Source organism: Lactuca sativa, chromosome 9 (genome assembly GCF_002870075.4).
Source record: "Lactuca sativa cultivar Salinas chromosome 9, Lsat_Salinas_v11, whole genome shotgun sequence".
NCBI classification, from domain to species: Eukaryota; Viridiplantae; Streptophyta; class Magnoliopsida; order Asterales; family Asteraceae; genus Lactuca; species Lactuca sativa.
The window spans coordinates 106,301,570-106,320,797 of NC_056631.2; positions in this window are offsets into that span (position 1 = coordinate 106,301,570).

Genomic DNA, 19,228 nt, shown 5'->3' on the forward strand with positions numbered 1-19,228 from the left:
AAAACACCCTCATTTTGGCCACCCTTGGCTGAAAACACTCTCATTTAGGCTACCTTTGGCCGTAAACACGCTTAATGGGCCACACTTGGCCGCAAACTCCATTTTAGACCCTATATAACTGAAATCCTCATTGTGTGAGGTGTACCATGGGTTCACAGTCATGCCTAGACCGCAAACCCCTTCCTATGGCAGCAAACTCATAAAGTAATTCATGAAAAGTAGTTTCCAGGGGAGTTTTCTATTAGATTTTAGTATGTTAAGGATTTGCTTGGGGAAAAGGACCCAACTTTACACCAATATACCCAACAAACTACCATACACCACACCCAATTTCCTAACGTATATCCATGACCATTCATCCCATTTAAACCACGTCCAAAGAACACTCTTCATTTTGTTCACCAGCAAACTTCAGTCTTTCCTTCTACTAAATTCCTTTTACACTTCCAACTTCAAGTTTCCTCCTTTCCCCAAGAATAAGTCAGGTACTTCAACATCTAAGTGGTCCTTAGATTTTTGGTAAGTTGTTTCAACAAGTTCAAATGGTTTTACACCTTATTTTGTAAATTTCATCCTCTTTACACACATGATTCGCATGTTAAATTTCAAGTGTTTATGGTTATATAGCTTCCATTATTGCATTCATTACTCAACTATCTTGCTCTCCTGCTTCCTAAAATAGAAATTCTTATCGTGGTGGTCGAGGTGGTCGTTTTGGAGGTCGTGGTTGTGGGCGTCGACCCTCACACTATTAACTATGTAGGAAAGATTGTCACTGTGCGATTTAATATCCGAACCTAACCACCTTTGCTCATCTAGGACCCTCCATTGATGATAATCTACCCCATGCATTTCATGCCAAGTGTAATGCCAACAACATTTCTTCAGATTGGTATGTCGATTATGGAGCTTCCGCTCACATGACACCACCAGTTTCTACTTTAACCTCATCCGCTCTATACACAAGAAATGAGCATGTCTCCTTTGGCAATGTTAATATTCTAAAAATCACCTGTATTAGTAATGCATCTCTCACTAGAGATATTGATTTGGCAGATGTTCTTGTTGTATGGAAATTAACAAAAAATATTCTCTCCATTAACAAGATAACATCAGATTAACCACTCAATGTTTTATTTTTTTGATTAGGTGTCTAAGTCAATAACTAAATTAGTATAATCTTGAATTATTAACAAAGTCCTTTTGGGTTTCCCTCAAACCTAGTAATTGATTGGAATGCTTTTTGGAGAGTGAGAAACCGACTTATTAATTTATTATATGATTAAAAAAATTAATTATAGATCAAAATAAATGTTTTATTAATATATTATGAGAATAATATATTAATAAGAAATATTATTGTTTAATTAAAAATTAATCAGAAATTAACTGGAATTAGTTTTTGGGATTAATCAGATTAATTAAAGGTTGAAGGACTAAAGGTGACAATGTTCAAAAGTTGAACAATGAGAGATTCTAGAGTCTCCCATATGGCCGGGTTGGGGGGGGGGGGGAGTACTAGAGGAGTTCTAGAGGGTTTCTAGAGCTTTTCTTAGGCTCTAAGGAAACTTGTATGCCTTAAGGGGAAAGCAAAAGGATTATTGTTATCTACAAGAAACCTGTCTTATCCTTAGCCTCCCTAGAACCTAAATAAACCCCCTTGGGTTATGATTTTCGAAATTCACTTCATCCCAAAGAGAGAATTTAAAAATTTTCTTCCTCATCCTCTTTCCTCTTAAGCCTTCAACTTGTTATGGTTTAAGTGTGAGCCATTTGAAGCACGAGATTTCCGGTGCTTGCTTTCTAAAGACCAACAAGGAAGGATTACTAGTTTATTTTCTATACTAAGCTATGGTATGTATTTTTCTAATAAACCTTTAGTAATTTCGAAAATAGAAATGTACTTTTAGGGTACATGATATTCAATAGTTGTTTGCAAATTATAGTAAGAACATAGAGTCTTTAGATGCATGTGACCTTAGGGTTTATGTTTTTCCGCTAAAAATAAATTGTCACAACTAGCAAATTTCGGGTCACACCAAGTCTAAGGGGTATTGTATATAAGTGTCTATGAAATGTTCAACTTTGGTACAATGATGTTTTATAAAATACGCTTGAAACTCATGTTGCAATAAGCCTCAAATGATTAATGCAAATCATACGAAACTCAAATAATTTTAAGACAACAACTTGTACTTATGCCATAATCTTGATTACTCGGATTATAAGGCCATCATTTTTGAGTTTCCAATTAACTAGAAACGTAAAAATATCCGTAACAACCATCCAAGACCGAAAACACCCTCATTTGGGCCACCCTTGGCCGAAAACACTCTCATTTGGGCTACCTTTGGACGTAAACACCCTTAATGGGCCACACTTGGCCACAAACTCCATTTTAGACTCTATATGACCAAAATCCTCATTGTGTGAGGTGTACCAAGGGTTCGTGGTCATGCGTAGAACGCAAACCCTTCATATGGAAGCAAACTCATAAAGTAATTCTTGAAAAGTAGTTTCTAGGGGAGTTTTGTATTAGATTTTAGTATGTTAATGATTTTCTTGGTGAAAAGGATTCGGCTTTACGCCAATATACCCAATAAACTACCATGCACCACAACTAGTTACGTAACGTATATCCATGACCATTTGTCCCATTTAAACCACATCCAGAGAACACTCCCAATTTTGTTCACCAACAAACTTCATTCTTTCCTTTTTCTAAATTCCTTTTACACTTCCAACTTCAAGTTTCAACCTTTCCCTAAGAATAAGTTAATTGTTGCAACATCTAAGTGGTCCTTAGATTTTTGGTAGGTAGTTTCAATAACTTTAAGTGTTTTTACACCTTATTATGTTAATTTCATCCTCTTTACACACAAGATTCGTGTGGTAACTTTCATAGGGTTTTAGAAGCTTCAAGGAGTTCATCAAGAGCATCTTAGTGTTTAGGCTCACAAACTCTTCACAAAAATTCAAATCTTCCACAAAAAAAAAAAACAACCAAGGTGAGCTTCATACCCCCATTTGTCGAGTTTTCATGCTTTTAAGGGGGGGGGGGAATACAAGTCCGAACATGTTTATCTTATGAATATGTTCTAGTTTCATCTTTATCATTTAAATGTGAAATAATATTTGCATAAGATATGATTGACATTACTTTATCTACACAAGAATCGTGTGTATATATAAGTTGATGTATAAAATAAAACTCATTTTGTGTTTAAGATACATCCATAAGGAAGAATATGTGTTGTATCAACTACAAGTTTTTGGTGATTTTTACTAAATATAGCTTTCTAGCAAAAATCATTATATTTCTAGTTACAACTATTTTGGTAGGTTAAAACGTAAGGATTCGTGTTTGGTAACATACATCTATGTTAGACAAGATATGCAACTCGATATTTATATAAGTTTATATTTATATATATAGTTTACACAACAACATAAGGCAAATTATTAACGATATAATTTATGTGTCATAAAACTCCATGTCATAAATTTCCTAAAAGCATAATTATGTTATTATACAAGAAAAAGGGAGTCATAGTTCACGTAAACCCGTTAAGGCTCTAGTGAGGCACATTCACTTCACCGTACCGGCCTAGCGTACACTTTAAGTCCTGCAGTATAAACATAGTCTACTGGATGGAGAGCGAGATAGTTGTGTATAGATCTATACGGGGATTGACACCCCCACACCTGAGCTGTTCACTACAGCTAGACAGGGCCAGTCTAGGGTGACAAATATCTTACCGATTCCGATGCCTGAAGAACGTCGTAAAAGGCATAACAGTCACATCAAGCATGGTTATAATAACTCACTTAGGGATCGACAAAACTATCTTGAGTTACGGGAAGCTTACACTTCACTTGTTTTATAAAATATAAAACTGCATTTTTCCTCGTGGTACTCTATTGGTTTTTACTACTGGTGTAGGGTTTAAGACCACAACTTTTTATACAAAAGAAAATATAGGATTTTATGGGAACATACAATTACAAACAAAAGAAAACAAAAGACATGCATTCACATATTCATAGTTTTGGAACGAGACTTACAAACCATTTTCATAAGAAAATATCGAATTTTCTGGAAACATACAAATCATTTCAAACAAAGATGTTACAAATCTTTTCATATAAATATGGTTATGAACTCACCTACATTCTATGTTGACACTTTTGAAAATGACTTGTATTCTTAGGAACACAGTAAGTAGGTACTTGAGCTACGAATGTTGAATATTTTGTTACATTTTGAAAACTACATTTTTGTCACTTTTGTGTAATTTGTGAACAAATACAATTTGTAAACAATCTAAGTTTTTTTTATCTCAATGTATGCCATTGGTTGCTATGTTTCATTCATATTCAATTGTTATGACACTATATAATGACGTCATCCGACCCCCGGACGTTTCTGTTGTCCTGGTTCGGGGGTGTGACATAGATTTTTTTTGTAGCATTTAAAGCCCATTAGTGGTATCAGAACCATTGTTCTCATTGATCTTGCACGAAGTTGAATAGCTCAAAATTATGGTTTATTGAACCTAAACCCTAAGAAGGCAAATTTCGAAAATCCCTAGGATTCTTGAAACCCTAGCCTCCAGCCTATATTTTCGAAATTTGAAAGGATTTTAGAAACCCTAGCCCCCTTTGCTTAATTTTCAAAATTAAGGATCTCTTTTAGGGTTTACCTTGTTTTCTTATTTGTTATTTTAAAAGCCTTAAAATTTAAACAATTAAAACCTGATAAACGATAGCCTATTTTTGAAAATTAGAAGGCTTAGGATTATGATTAAATTTGAATTGTTTTATTAATTGCTTAATTTTAAATTATTATTTAATCCATAATGATTTAATTAATTTTACTAATTGTATAATTAAAAGATGAAGATTAAATCAAAATTGGATTATTTTTAAATTAAATTAATTTTTATTAATTTTGAAAATTTAAACTTAAACCAAGTATTTTAGAAAGGTTTTAAAATACACCGTATACTATATATATATATATATATATATATATATATATATATATATATAATTAAAAGATTAATATATTATATGTATAAGACAAGTCAGCCAAATCACTAATACACCTCATTCAGGAAGCCATACTATAAAGGGAGTTTAAGGAAGCGGCCTATAAAATGACCACTATTGGATATCCACTCTTACCCACCACACTCTTGTATGGTGGAGGGTCGTTAGCTGAACGGATTTGATAGGACATAATCTCATTAATAAGTATAATGATATAAAGCAACTAAACTATCATTATAAAATCCCACTTTTGTTACTTTAGGAAAAATGTGAAAGGTATGCTAATCCATAAAGACACAAATCATGCTTTATATGTCGTTAGTGGAGCGTGTGTGGTTAACTGATACACTAATAGGGACTATAAAGAGATATGATGGGCATCTAAAAAATTATCTCTATTGATGGAGCGTGTGTGATTAACCGACGCATCAATATGAGATGATAAATAACATAGAGGTTGTCAAGCGGGTTTGCATGGTTATTCACATCTCATTTGTGATCCTCGGCATCCCACACACAAAAGGTGAGAGCATAATCCAAGATTAAACATGTCATTGATAAGGTTCAGTAAATCTCAAAAGATCTACAAATTTCATACGATTGGAACTGGTAAAAGCCTTACCTACCTAAAATAGATTCGAATTTGATTACGACATCCCTCTTCAAATTTCAAATTGAAAATATGGATCCTAGCCTTAATTTAAATTTTGGCTTAATAATTAAGGATTAAAATGAACTAACTTGAATTCTTTTTTCTCCTAATTTTAGATGTGTTGTGAATATAGAAATGGTCATCCTCGTTCTTTTGGAAATGGTTTCCTCTTCGTTCTAAAGATGATTTTTCACATTCTGGTCAAGGTGAAAATGTTTTCCCATGTTCAAGAATTGGTGGAACTAGACATCATGCTTCTTCAACTCTTCTACCACCTCCTCTTGTGACTCTCCCAACATCACGTTTTTGTCAAGTTGAAAGTGTTGGATAAGTTGTCTAAGTCCATAACTATTTCTAGTATGTACTTGACCCGACCCGGCATGGTCCATTTGGGTTGCATGGCAACATGCAATTGGATAGACTAAATGAGAGAAATAACACTTGGGGATTATTAATATATTATAAGTTCTAATATATTAATAGTATTGTTAAATTAGTCTGATCAAGAATTAATTAAGTGATCAAAAGTTAACTAATTAAATATATGGGTTGATTATGTAAATAATCCATAACTTGTATAGTGGGCTTAGAGGCTCCATGGATTATCAAGTTGGGTTCCACCCATAGGATGCTCCATGGATGATCCATGGGAGTTACATAACCATGGGTCATGGAAATGAAGAGTCAAGACACATTAGGGTTTACATGGTGTAACCCTAGATGTGTCAACACTATATAAAGAACATATTCTCCACCAAAATCGGCTACACATAAGAAACAAAAGGGCTAGGCCGATTTTAGAAGTGTGTATTCTCTCTAAAGTCATTCCAAAAGCATTTGGTGTTGTGTGATGCATTTGAGGCATCACACTTGGGGTGCTAGGCTCACAAGGTTTCAAGGATCATAAGCAACAACAAGGTAAGTTATTCTATCTTTCATTCAAGTTAAAAATTGTTCCCCATGTATGCTAGATAGGAATATAACCTTGGAATTCAACTTTGCATGATAATTAGACAAACATAGATCCAAGGTTATTAGGGTTGCATGTACACTTAGGAAGTGTTAGAATGCTCAAACCCCATCAGTGGTATCAGCGCCTAGGCTTGTTTGTTGATTTTTTTTGTGCAAACTGCTTGAAAAAATTGATTTTCTATTTTCTACTCGTATGAACTCGCCGAGTCCATGGGGGGACTCGACGAGTCCAAGAACAAATGCAAGCTACTTGTCGAGTTTGTTCTTACACTCGACAAGTAGAGGCTGCAGTTTTCAGAAATTCGACTTTTGTTGTTGGAAATGGACTAGAAACATTACCCTAAACTGTTTGGTACTTGAAAACTTGTTTTAGATGGTGTAATGTTTATGATAATCCATTTGCAATGGAAATTATCAAAATTACAAAGTTTTTAAGTGTAATTTTTGATTCTTGAAAGTGTTCATATTCATGTTCTTGAACTTATGAAGATTAGATGATTATAGGAATTGCTTGTAACCTTCATGGTAGTTTAATTCATGATCATAAAGTGTTTTAATGGAGTCCATAACTTGTCCTCAAGTTATGGAAAACCAAAAGTCACACTTTTATTAAATCCATTAAAAGAACACTAGAGTTATAAAAATGAAGAGTCTTCATTTTATTACTCAATTGAATTCATAAGTTATAAGAAATGAAAAGTTTTGTAAGTTTACAAAACTTTCCCCCAAGTTTTGGAACAAGTAAAGTCTTGATTAAAACTTTAGTTCCAACCCTTAGAATTTTTAAAAACTTAAAATTCAACCCTTATACTTATAATATTTTAAGTTAATAATATATATATATGTAGAAGATCAAGTTGTCTTACCGCTAGTACGCCTCATTCACGAAACCGGTCTATAAGGGGGTATAAGGTTGTTGCCAATAAAGTGGCAACTTAATGGGTGTCCACTCTCACCCACCACTTCCTTGATCGGTGGAGGGTCGTTAGCCGAACGGGTAGGACAAGGACTTATAAATTCTCATTAAAAGTATGATGAATATTATAAAGTAACTAAATGTTTTATTAAATTCCCAATCTTAGTTACTTTAGGAAAAATGTGAATAAGGTGCTAATCCATGAAATTACACTTTACACTTTATTTAAGTCGTTGGTGGAGCGTGTGTGGTTAACCGGCACACTAACTTGGACTTAACAAGGTAGGTAAAGGGTGAATTAAGGTTTATCATAGTATCGGTGGAGCATGTGTGGTTTACCGGCACATCGATTGAGTGATAAACTTTAAGGGTACCAAGTGATTTGCATGGTTACTTCACACCTCGTTTTGTGATCCTCGGTATCCCAGTCACAAAACTTGGAGGGCACACTCGAGATTGAAACATGCCTTTGAAAAGTTCATTGAATCTCAAAAGAATCTAGGAATTTCTAAGAACCAATCCAAAAACCTAATATTTAGTATTTCATTTTTCATGGTGGAAATTGGTGAATCGTCATTCACCTACCTTTCAAATATGTTATAGCTTGGATTACGACATACCTCTTATAAGTTATAATATATTGTGATTGGATCCTAGCCTTAATATTACATTTGGGTGTTTTATTAAGGACTCTCTTAATATCTAAACTAATCTTGTCCTTTTCTTTTAGACGTCTTCCAACAATGCTGCTTCTGGATCTAATCCTAATGGCTCCTTTACCCTTATGAACTTATGTGGGAAAGTAACTTTTAATGGATCCAACTTCAATGAACGGATCAGAAACATCAGGATGATTACCCGCTACGAGGACAAAGAACATGTCCTTGATAAGGAGCTTAAGGAGATTGATGAGACCACTAAAACTCCCCAGGAGATCGCTGACTTCCAGGCACATGAATGGGATGCTACCAAAGTGGCATGCATCATGTTGGCCACGATGATAGCAGAACTCCAAAAGTCCTACGAGGACTTCTACCCTTTTGAAATGCACCAAGATCTGATGGAAAGATACCATCAAAGTGCATGACAAGAGAGGTATGAAATCATCTACTCCATGATAACAACCATGATGAAGGACGGAGAGTCAGTCACGAGCCACATGCAGAAAATGCAAAGGTATGTGGATCGGTTCCTGAAGCTTCATGTGAACTTCCTTGAGGAGCTTGCAATAGATATCATTTTGCACTCCTTACCATCGTGCTATGATCAATTCTGCATGCCATATCACATGAATAAGGAAGAGGTCACACTCAACAAACTTCAGGGACTTCTCAAGACCGCAGAAACAGGTCTTATGGGGAAGTCGGTTTTTAACATGCCTACTCCAAACTCCGCCCCGGTTTTGGCAATCGGGAAAAGTCGAGGGAAGAAGAGAAAGAGCTCTTCGAAAGGTACCAAGGCTAGGAACCTTGATGGCTCTTCTTCAAGTGGAACCAAGAAAGGTTTCGTCACTCTTTCTTCTGACCTAAAAGAGGCTGAATGCTTCTATTGCCATGAAAAGTCACATTGGAAGCGGAACTGTCCAAAGTACCAGCAAGATGTGAAGGATGGGAAAGTTAAACCGAACCATGCAACTATTTACACTATCTTATCTAATAACTCACCCCATTCTGATTCTTGGGTCCTTTATATACCAGTTGTGGTATTCATATATGTTTTGATTTGCAGGGACTAAGAAGAAGTGAGAATGTGGAGCAAGGAAGAATAAACTTAATCATAGGGAATAGGAAAGATTTACTTGTCACAAAGATTGGAGTTTATACTTTATCGCTAAGTAGTGGGTTTAGTTTAGATTTGAATAAACGTTTTTATTCGCTAGAAATGGCAGGAAATATTATTTCCTTTCATGCATTGTATAAACAAGGTTTTACCTTTTCATTTGATAATGAAGTTGGTTCGATTAATGCTTTCTTTAATAATGTTCTTTATTTTAAAGCATTACCTTGTGATGGTGTGTATGAAACTGTATCTGTAGTTGATAACTCAGGAGATAATGTTTTGTGTATTGATTTTGTTAATGATAATAACTTGGATAAAGCATCATTATGGCATTGTCGTCTTGGACATATAAGCAAGAAACTCATAGGCCAACTCCAAATGGATGGAGTCTTGGAGACATTTGACCTAAAGTCAGATGATAGTTGCGAATCATGCTTACTTGGATAAATGACAAAGTCACCCTTCACAGGTTCTTGTGAGAGGGGTGAAGGTTTGTTGGATCTTGTATACACGGATGTGTGTGGGCCCTTCAAACATGCCACAAGGGATGCTAATCGTTATTATTTGAATTTTACTGATGATTACAGTAGATATGGATATGTCTACTTAATCAAGCATAAGTCAGAGACTTTCAAAAGGTTTAAAGAGTTTAAACAGGAAGTCGAGAGTCAATTGGTCAGGAACATTAAGATGCTTCGATCCGATCGAGGCGGTGAGTATCTTAGTTCAGAATTCCTCGACTATCTTAGGGAATGTGGGATTGTCTCAAAATTGACACCTCCCAGGACACCGCAGTTGAATGGTGGGGCTGAGAGGCATAATCGAACCTTGTTGGATATGGTTCGTTCCATGATGAGTCGAGCTTCGCTACCAATCTCATTTTGGGGGTATGCCTTAGAGATTGCCGCCCATATCCTTAATCTGGTCCCAACAAAGAAAGTTGCCAAAACTCCTCATGAGATGTGGACTGGTAAAGTACCCAAACTAGACCATATCAAGATTTGGGGTTGTGAGGCTTTCGTGAGACGCGAGACTCATGATAAGCTCGAACCCCGAAGCGAGAGGTGTATTCTCATCGGATACCCAAAGCAATCCTTTGGTTTCCTCTTCCACAGACCTAGTGAAAATGTAACAGCCCGGATTTCCAGGTATCTTTTATGCTTATATTTTTGGAATTTTGTGAGGGGACTCGGCGAGTTGGAGCTCAAACTCGCCGAGTAGGATCGCGGTTCAGGACGCGGGTTCGCGCCTGGACTCGACGAGTCCAAGCAATGGAGTCGGCGAGTCCTCGCTGTTTAATGAAACCCTAATTTCCCGGTCCTAAGCCCTATTTAAAGGACCTTATGGCCCTTCATTGCGGCTACCTTGATCTTGAGAGCACCAAAGCAGCTGAGGGTTCTTGTGAGTGAGATAAAAGGCCATTGTTCACCAAATTTGTGTGTTTTTGCAAGAAAGGAAGAGGAAAGTCAAGCTAGAAGAGTTGGGGAGCTTGGATCTACTTTCATTTCATCAGAGGAGGCTTTTTGAGGTATCATTCAGAGCTTATTTCCGTATTTTTGTTGATATGGTCAAATCTAGGGTTTCTTCATGCCTTATTTGCTTTGTATTTGAAGTGTGAGAGGTCCCATGGGGATATGGTGCTTAGATCCGGACCTTAGTAGGTCCAGAGAGTCCCTAATGTCATGCTTTATGTCCTTCCTTTTGGGTTGGAGGCTAGGGTTGCCATTTTAGAGGTCATTTCTCCAAAAAGAGCCTTGTAGGTGTTGTATGGTAACCAAGACATGAACTTTACATGATGAATGAGCTTAGGAGGGCCAAATCTATGAGTGGATGGAGCGGATCTGACCTCAGAAGTTTGTTTGAGTTGATGCATGGCATGGACTCGCTGAGTCTGAAGAACAGACTCGGCGAGTAGCATGAAGATTGTCCTTAACCACTCAGCGAGTGGTCCTGCCGAGTTATGGGTTGACTCAGTGAGTCAGGGAGAGTTAGAGAGGGTTGACAGATGGACTGAGTCGAGCTGGAACTCGCCGAGTTGTTCTTGAGACTCGGCGAGTTGAGTCGTGGTGGCCCCGCGATTCATGCCAGGTGGAACTCGTCGAGTCAGGGGAGTACTCGACGTGTGAAAAGAGAATCCTAAAGAGTTGGTGAATACGTATAGACTCGCCGAGTCGCCCTAGTGCACTCGCCGAGTCCGGTCAAAATTGACCGTTGACTGTTGACCAGAGTTGACCAGTGTTGACTTGATAGGGATAGTCAACCTTGGTGGTAAAAGTGTTAATTAGAGATGTATGATGTTATAGGAGGATTATAGCTCGGAGGATCGAGCACGAGTGATTTCCAGGATTCGCGGGTTATCAAGATATTCGAGGTGAGTCTTCTCACTATACTTTACCTTGAGTAGGTAATCAGAGTTATGTGACAGAGTATATGTATGTTATGTGTATGTTATCTGTTGTATTGCATGATGTCTATGTGATTTATGCTGTGCATGTTTATAGAGTTGGAACCGTAAGGTTCCCAAAGTTAGAACCAATGGGTTCATAGAGTAGGGTCTACGGACCCACAAAGTTATAGCCTCGAGTGGCTAATATGTGTTATGTGTGTATTTTGGGGAACTCACTAAGCTTTGTGCTTACAGTGTTAGTGTTGTTTATTTCAGGTACTAGTGATGACCGTGGAAAGGCGCCGACTTGATCTGTACACACGCAAGGGATTTTTATGTGATATGATCTTGGGATTTTGTATGATGTGAATTGAAGAATTAAACTTGATGTTTATGAAAATTAAATGAGAAATGTTTTATATTTTGCGAAAAATTATTTTGAAATTCACGGTGTTACAAGTTGGTATCAGAGCCTTGGTTTGAGGGATTCCAGTACACCTTCGGGCGTATTTGAACTCAAACTGAGGATTTGAGAAGTATTTTCTAAAAGAGTAAAATATTTTGAAAAGAAACGCAGAGCAGAGTTGTGTGTACGATCAGTCCGCACCTAAACGGTGATTTCCCAAAATACCCTCATGTTATGTGCTATTGATATTGATATGATGTATTCGCATGCTAGAGTAGGCTAAGTATTCCTATTGGGACTAGAGTGGCCTGATTTGTGATGCCTTAGCCTAGGAAGTGGTGAGCTGCTATGAGATGCTTGAGAGTGAGTAGGTAGCAGCGAGAGGCTTATGAGGGATCTATTAGAGAATAGCCTGTGCATGATACAGTACTTGGAAGTTGGGATCCGAAGAGGAGGATTTGGGGTGTATTCTGAGACGGTAGGGACAGTAGTATTGGGCCCGTACTACTGAAAGCACCGAAGCGGTGTACAGCCCAAGTAAGAATCTTTGGAATACCAAAGATCAAGGAGGAATGAGTTGTCGAGTGTGAGTATGCTCGAAGGGGTTCTAATTTTTCGTATGTTGTATTTCAGAGGTAGATCATGGTGAGGACACGTTTGATGCCTGAGAGCAGTGATACCAGTGATGAGGAGATCCGCTGGATCATCCACGAGGAGGTGGCTGCGGCCATCAGGGCAAAGATACCAGAGATGTTCGGGTCTATTAAGACCACGCTGATTGAGACCTTTGATGAGCGTTATGCCGCTCTTTCTGAGGCTGCTGTTGCAGCGGCCACCGCAGCTATTGCTGCCGCGAGGCCGCAAGGTGGTGATGCGTTGCTGTTCCGGGAGTTCAGCAACACAAAACCACCAGAGTTTGATGGGACCCAGGACCTGGTGGAAGCTATGAGATGGATTTCTGATATAGAGGGGTGTTTCTTCACTTGCTCATCTCCTGAGCATTTGAAGGTTCGGTTCGCGCTAAACCAGCTTCGCTTGGGAGCGAAGGACTGGTGGAAGTTTGTGACGGCGCATTTTACGCCTGCTGAGCTTGTGGCAGTGACTTGGGAGAGGTTCACTGCCATGTTCCGAGATGAGTACGTTCCCCAGATGGAGAGGGAGCGTTTGGCACAGGAGTTTCTGACCCTCAAGCAGGGTACTGAATTAGTTACAGCGATCACCAGGATGTTCCATGAGAGGGCGATGTTCTGCCCTGAGCACGTGTCCACTGAGCAGGCACATATGAGCCGATATTTGAGTATTTTGAGGCGAGACATTCGGGAGTTCGCGGCGAACTCCTCGTACCGGACATTTGCTGAGCTTCAGGAAAATGCCCGGAAGAGGGAGATTGAGCTGGAGACTCAGGCCAGGGAGGAGGCGGAGTCTCAGGGGAGGGATTGGCGACCGGCACAATCTCAGCCGGCAGCCAAACGGGCTAAGCCTGCTAATCCCAAACCAGGGAGCCAGAAGGGCCGCACTTGTGGGAAGTGGGGCAAGGGTCACGATGGAGTCTGCAGAGCAGGATCTTGCGACAAATGTGGCAAGGAGGGGCATATGGCCAAGGATTGCCCCAAGGGGTTTGCAGTGTGCTTCCACTGCAATCAGACCGAACACCGGAAGGCAGAGTGTATGCAGTTGCGAGGGTCATCTCTAGGGGCACCTCAGGGATCTGCCCCTGCCGCCATCAGAGCTACAAAGAGTCGGCCAGTGAAGGCCGAGGCGCCGAGGGAACGAGGGAGAGCCTTTCAGCTGACCGCGGAGGAGGTCCGCGCAGCGCCTGATGTCGTGGCTGGTATGTATTCTTTCATGTATTTATTTTGATGTTGAGATATTATGCTTATGTTATGTTATGCGTAGGTACTTTTCTTGTGAATTCTGTACCTGCCTTGGTGTTATTTGACTCGGGTGCGAGTCGGTCTTTTGTATCTTTGGCTTTTTGTTAGCATATCAGTGTTAGTCGTGAGGCGTTGAGTCAGCCTCTGAGAGTTTCCATAGCTGATGAGAGGGTGATATATGCCACGGAGGTTCTCTGAGGTTGCGTAGTCGAGATTTTCGGTGTTGGGTTCCCGATTGATCTGGTTCCTATTGCGATGGGTGATGTCTGCGTTATTGTGGGCATGGATTGGTTGAGCAGATTTGGTGCGGTTATCGACTGTGAGCGACAGCTGGTGACTATACGAGACCCTAGTGGGGGAGTTCTTTCGGTGTACGACGAGGGTACACGTTCAGGGTCAGCGTTTTGTTCGCCCGCTAGAGCGAGGCAGTGTCTACAGCAGGGCTGTAAGGGTTTTGTGGCGTGTGTGATGGATATGCGGGTGGATTCAGAGAGGCCGAGTTCAGTTGAGGAGGTTCCGGTGGTGCATGAGTTCCCAGATGTGTTTCCCGAGGAGTTGCTGGGTGTGCCTCCTGCGAGGCAAGTGGAGTTCAGTATCGATTTGGTTCCGGGGGCCGCGCCTATCGCCAAGGTGCCTTATCGCCTTGCACCTCCAGAGATGTAAGAGTTATCCTCGCAGCTTCAGGAGCTGCTGGGGAAGGGGTTTATTCGGCCGAGCAACTCGCCGTGGGGAGTGCCTATCCTGTTCGTCAAAAAGAAGGATGGTTCACACTGGATGTGTATTGATTACCGGGAGTTGAACAAGCTGACGGTCAAGAACCGTTACCCGTTGCCGAGGATCGACGATTTGTTCGATCAGTTGCAGGGAGCATCTTGGTTTTCCAAGATCGATTTGAGGTCTGGATATCATCAGGTGAGGGCGCGGGATGAGGACATCCAAAAGACAACGTTTAGGACGCGTTATGGGCATTACGAGTTTGTGGTGATGCCTTTCGGGCTCACCAATGCCCCGGCAATGTTCATGGATCTCATGAACCGAGTGTGTAGGCCGATGTTGGATCGGTCGGTGATTGTATTTATCGATGACATTCTGGTATATTCGAGATCTAGAGAGCAGCATGAGGAGCATTTGAGAGAGGTTCTTGGAGTTCTGAGATCAGAGAGGCTTTATGCCAAATTTTCCAAGTGTGATTTCTGGTTGCGGGAGGTCCAGTTCTTAGGACATCTCGTTAACCAGGAAGGGATATTGGTCGATCCAGCCAAGGTTGAGGCGGTGATGAGTTAGGAGGTGCCGAAGTCACCCTCCGAGTTCAGGAGTTTCCTAGGGTTGGCAGGGTATTATCGGAGGTTTATTAAGGATTTCTCCAAGATCGCAGTGCCACTCACCAGATTGACCCGGAAGGGTGTTGCTTTTTCATGGAGCCCCGAGCAGCAGGCCTCCTTTGAGACACTTCGCCAGAGGTTGTGCAAAGCCCCGGTGTTACTCTCCCGGAAGGGATGGAGGACTTTGTGGTATACTGTGATGCATCGATTTTGGGATTGGGAGCGGTGCTGATGCAGAGGGGGCGTGTGATAGCGTATGCATCGAGGCAGCTGAAGCCTCACGAGACGAGATATCCCACCCATGATCTAGAGTTGGGGGCAGTGGTGTTCGCCCTCAAGATTTGGCGTCACTACTTGTATGGGGTTCGGTGTACGATATACACGGACCATAAGAGTTTGAAGTATTTGATGGATCAGCCCAACCTAAATATGCGTCAGAGAAGGTGGTTGTATGTGGTCAAGGATTATGATTGTGAGATCCTGTACCACCCAGGCAAGGCTAATGTGGTAGCCGATGCATTGAGCCGCAGGACGGAGAGCACCCCGCTGCGGGAGGTATGTTTGAGATTGACCGTGATAGCTCCAGTATTGGACGCCATTCGTGGGGCACATGCCGAGGCTGTGCGACCTGAGATGCAGAAGAGGGAGCGGGTTGTTGGTTTGGTTTCAGAGTTCGTTACCGATGGTCGGGGGCTTATGACATTTCAGGGGCGTATCTGGGTACCGTTTGTGGGAGGAACGCGTACCATTTTGATGGAGGAAGCGCATCGGTCGAAATTTTCAATCCATCCGGGGGCCACTAAGATGTATTTGGATTTGAGAAAGGAGTATTGGTGGCCCTGTATGAAGAGGGATGTCGCGTGGTTCATTGAGAGGTGCTTGACCTATCGTAGGGTTAAGGCTGAGCACCAGAGGCCGCATGGTAAGTTGCAGCCATTGGAGGTTCCCGAATGGAAATGGGAACAGATCACTATGGATTTCATCACCAAATTGCCAAGGACTGCCAGAGGAGTTGATGCAATTTGGTTGATTGTGGACAGATTGACGAAGAGCGCTCACTTCCTTGCTATCAGCGAGAGTTCTTCAGCAGAGAAATTGGCGGAGGTGTATGTGAGGGAAGTGGTATCTCGACATGGGGTGCCGATCTCGATTGTTTCAGACCGTGATGTGCGTTTCACTTCCAGATTCTGGAAGAAGTTTCATGAGGAGTTGGGTACTAGACTGCATTTTAGTACCGCATATCATCCCCAGACAGATGGTCAGAGTGAGCGGACGATTCAGACGCTCGAGGACATGCTCCGAGCATGTGTGTTGGATTTTAGGGGTAGCTGGGATGCATATTTTCCTTTGGCAGAGTTTTCCTACAACAACAGCCATCATTCGAGCATTGGTATGGCCCCCTTTGAGCTGTTGTATGGAAGGAGGTGTCGGACCCCCATTTGTTGGGGAGAGGTTGGTCAGCGGGTGATGGGCAGTACAGAGATCGTGCTTCAGACGATAGAGAAGATTCAGCAGGTCAGACAGAGGTTGTTGACCGCTCAGAGCCGACAAAAGAGTTATGCAGATAGACGCTGGTCCGAGCTTGAGTTTCAGGTTGGCGACCTTGTACTCCTGAAGGTCTCTCCTTGGAAATGAGTGATTCGATTCAGGAAGAGGGGCAAGTTGGGGCCCCGATATATTGGTTCTTTCCGTGTGACCGCGAGGGTAGGCCGGGTAGCCTATCGTTTGGATTTTCCAGCAGAGTTGGGGCAGATTCACGACACTTTTCATGTGTCGCAGCTGAGGAAGTGTATAGCCGACGAGTCGGCAGTGGTTCCATTAGAGGATATTCAGGTGGATGCGAGCCTGAATTATGCCGAGAGACCAGTGGCCATCAGAGATCGGAAGATCAAGGTTTTGAGGAACAAGGAGGTACCCCTGGTGTTGGTTCAGTGGTACCATCGAAAGGGATCAGAGATGACCTGGGAGTCGGAGCGTGAAATGCGTGAGCAGCATCCGAAGCTATTTGCAGAGCGAGACTTCGAGGGTGAAGTCTAGTTCTAGTGGGGGAGAATTGTAACAGCCCGTATTTCCAGGTATCTTTTATGCTTATATTTTTGGAATTTTGTGAGGGGACTCGGTGAGTTGGAGCTCAAACTCGCCGAGTAGGATCGCGGTTCAGGACGCGGGTTCGCGCCTGGACTCGACGAGTCCAAGGAATGGACTCGGCGACTCCTCTCTGTTTAATGAAACCCTAATTTCCCGGTCCTAAGCCCTATTTAAAGGACCTTATGGCCCTTCATTGCGGCTACCTTGAACTTGAGAGCACCAAAGCAGCTGAGGGTTCTTGTGAGTGAGACAAGAGGCCATTGTTCACCAAATTTGTGTGTTTTTGCAAGAAAGGAAGAGGAAAGTCAAGCTAGAAGAGTTGGGGAGCTTGGATCTACTTTCATTTCATTAGAGGAGGCTTCTTGAGGTATCATTCAGAGCTTATTTCCGTACTTTTGTTGATATGGTCAAATCTAGGGTTTCTTCATGCCTTATTTGCTTTGTATTTGAAGTGTGAGAGGTCCCATGGGGATATGGTGCTTAGATCTGGACCTTAGTAGGTCCAGAGAGTCCCTAATGTCATGCTTTATGTCCTTCCTTTTGGGTTGGAGGCTAGGGTTGCCATTTTAGAGGTCATTTCTCCAAAAAGAGCCTTGTAGGTGTTGTGTGGTAACCAAGACATGAACTTTACGTGTTGAATGAGCTTAGGAGGTCCAGATCTATGAGTGGATGGAGCGGATCTGACCTCAGAAGTTTGTTTGAGTTGATGCATGGCATGGACTCGCTGAGTCTGAAGAACAGACTCGGCGAGTAGCATGAAGATCTATGAGTGGATGGAGCGGATCTGACCTCAGAAGTTTGTTTGAGTTGATGCATGGCATGGACTCGCTGAGTCTGAAGAACAGACTCGGCGAGTAGCATGAAGATTGTCCTTAACCACTCAGCGAGTGGTCCTGCCGAGTTATGGGTTGACTCAGTGAGTCAGGGAGAGTTAGAGAGGGTTGACAGATGGACTGAGTCGAGCTGGAACTCGCCGAGTTGTTCTTGAGACTCGGCGAGTTAGAGAGGGTTGACAGATGAACTTTACGTGTTGAATGAGCTTAGGAGGTCCAGATCTATGAGTGGATGGAGCGGATCTGACCTCAGAAGTTTGTTTGAGTTGATGCATGGCATGGACTCGCTGAGTCTGAAGAACAGACTCGGCGAGTAGCATGAAGATTGTCCTTAACCACTCAGCGAGTGGTCCTGCCGAGTTATGGGTTGACTCAGTGAGTCAGGGAGAGTTAGAGAGGGTTGACAGATGGACTGAGTCGAGCTGGAACTCGCCGAGTTGTTCTTGAGACTCGGCGAGTTGAGTCGTGGTGGCCTCGCGATTCATGCCAGGTGGAACTCGTCGAGTCAGGGGAGTAATCGACGTGTCAAAAGAGAATCCTAGAGAGTTGGTGAATACGTATAGACTCGCCGAGTCGCCCTAGTGCACTCGCCGAGTCCGGTGAAAATTGACCGTTGACCGTTGACCAGAGTTGACCAGTGTTGCCTTGATAGGGATAGTCAACCTTAGTGGTAAAAGTGTTAATTAGAGATGTATGATGTTATAGGAGGATTATAGCTCGGAGGATCGAGCACGAGTGATTTCCAGGATTCGCGGGTTATCGAGATATTCGAGGTGAGTCTTCTCACTATACTTTACCTTGAGTAGGTAATCAGAGTTATGTGACAGAGTATGTGTATGTTATGTGTATGTTATGTGTTGTACTGCATGATGTCTATGTGATTTATGCTGTGCATGTTTATAGAGTTGGAACTATAAGGTTCCCAGAGTTAGAACCAATGGGTTCACA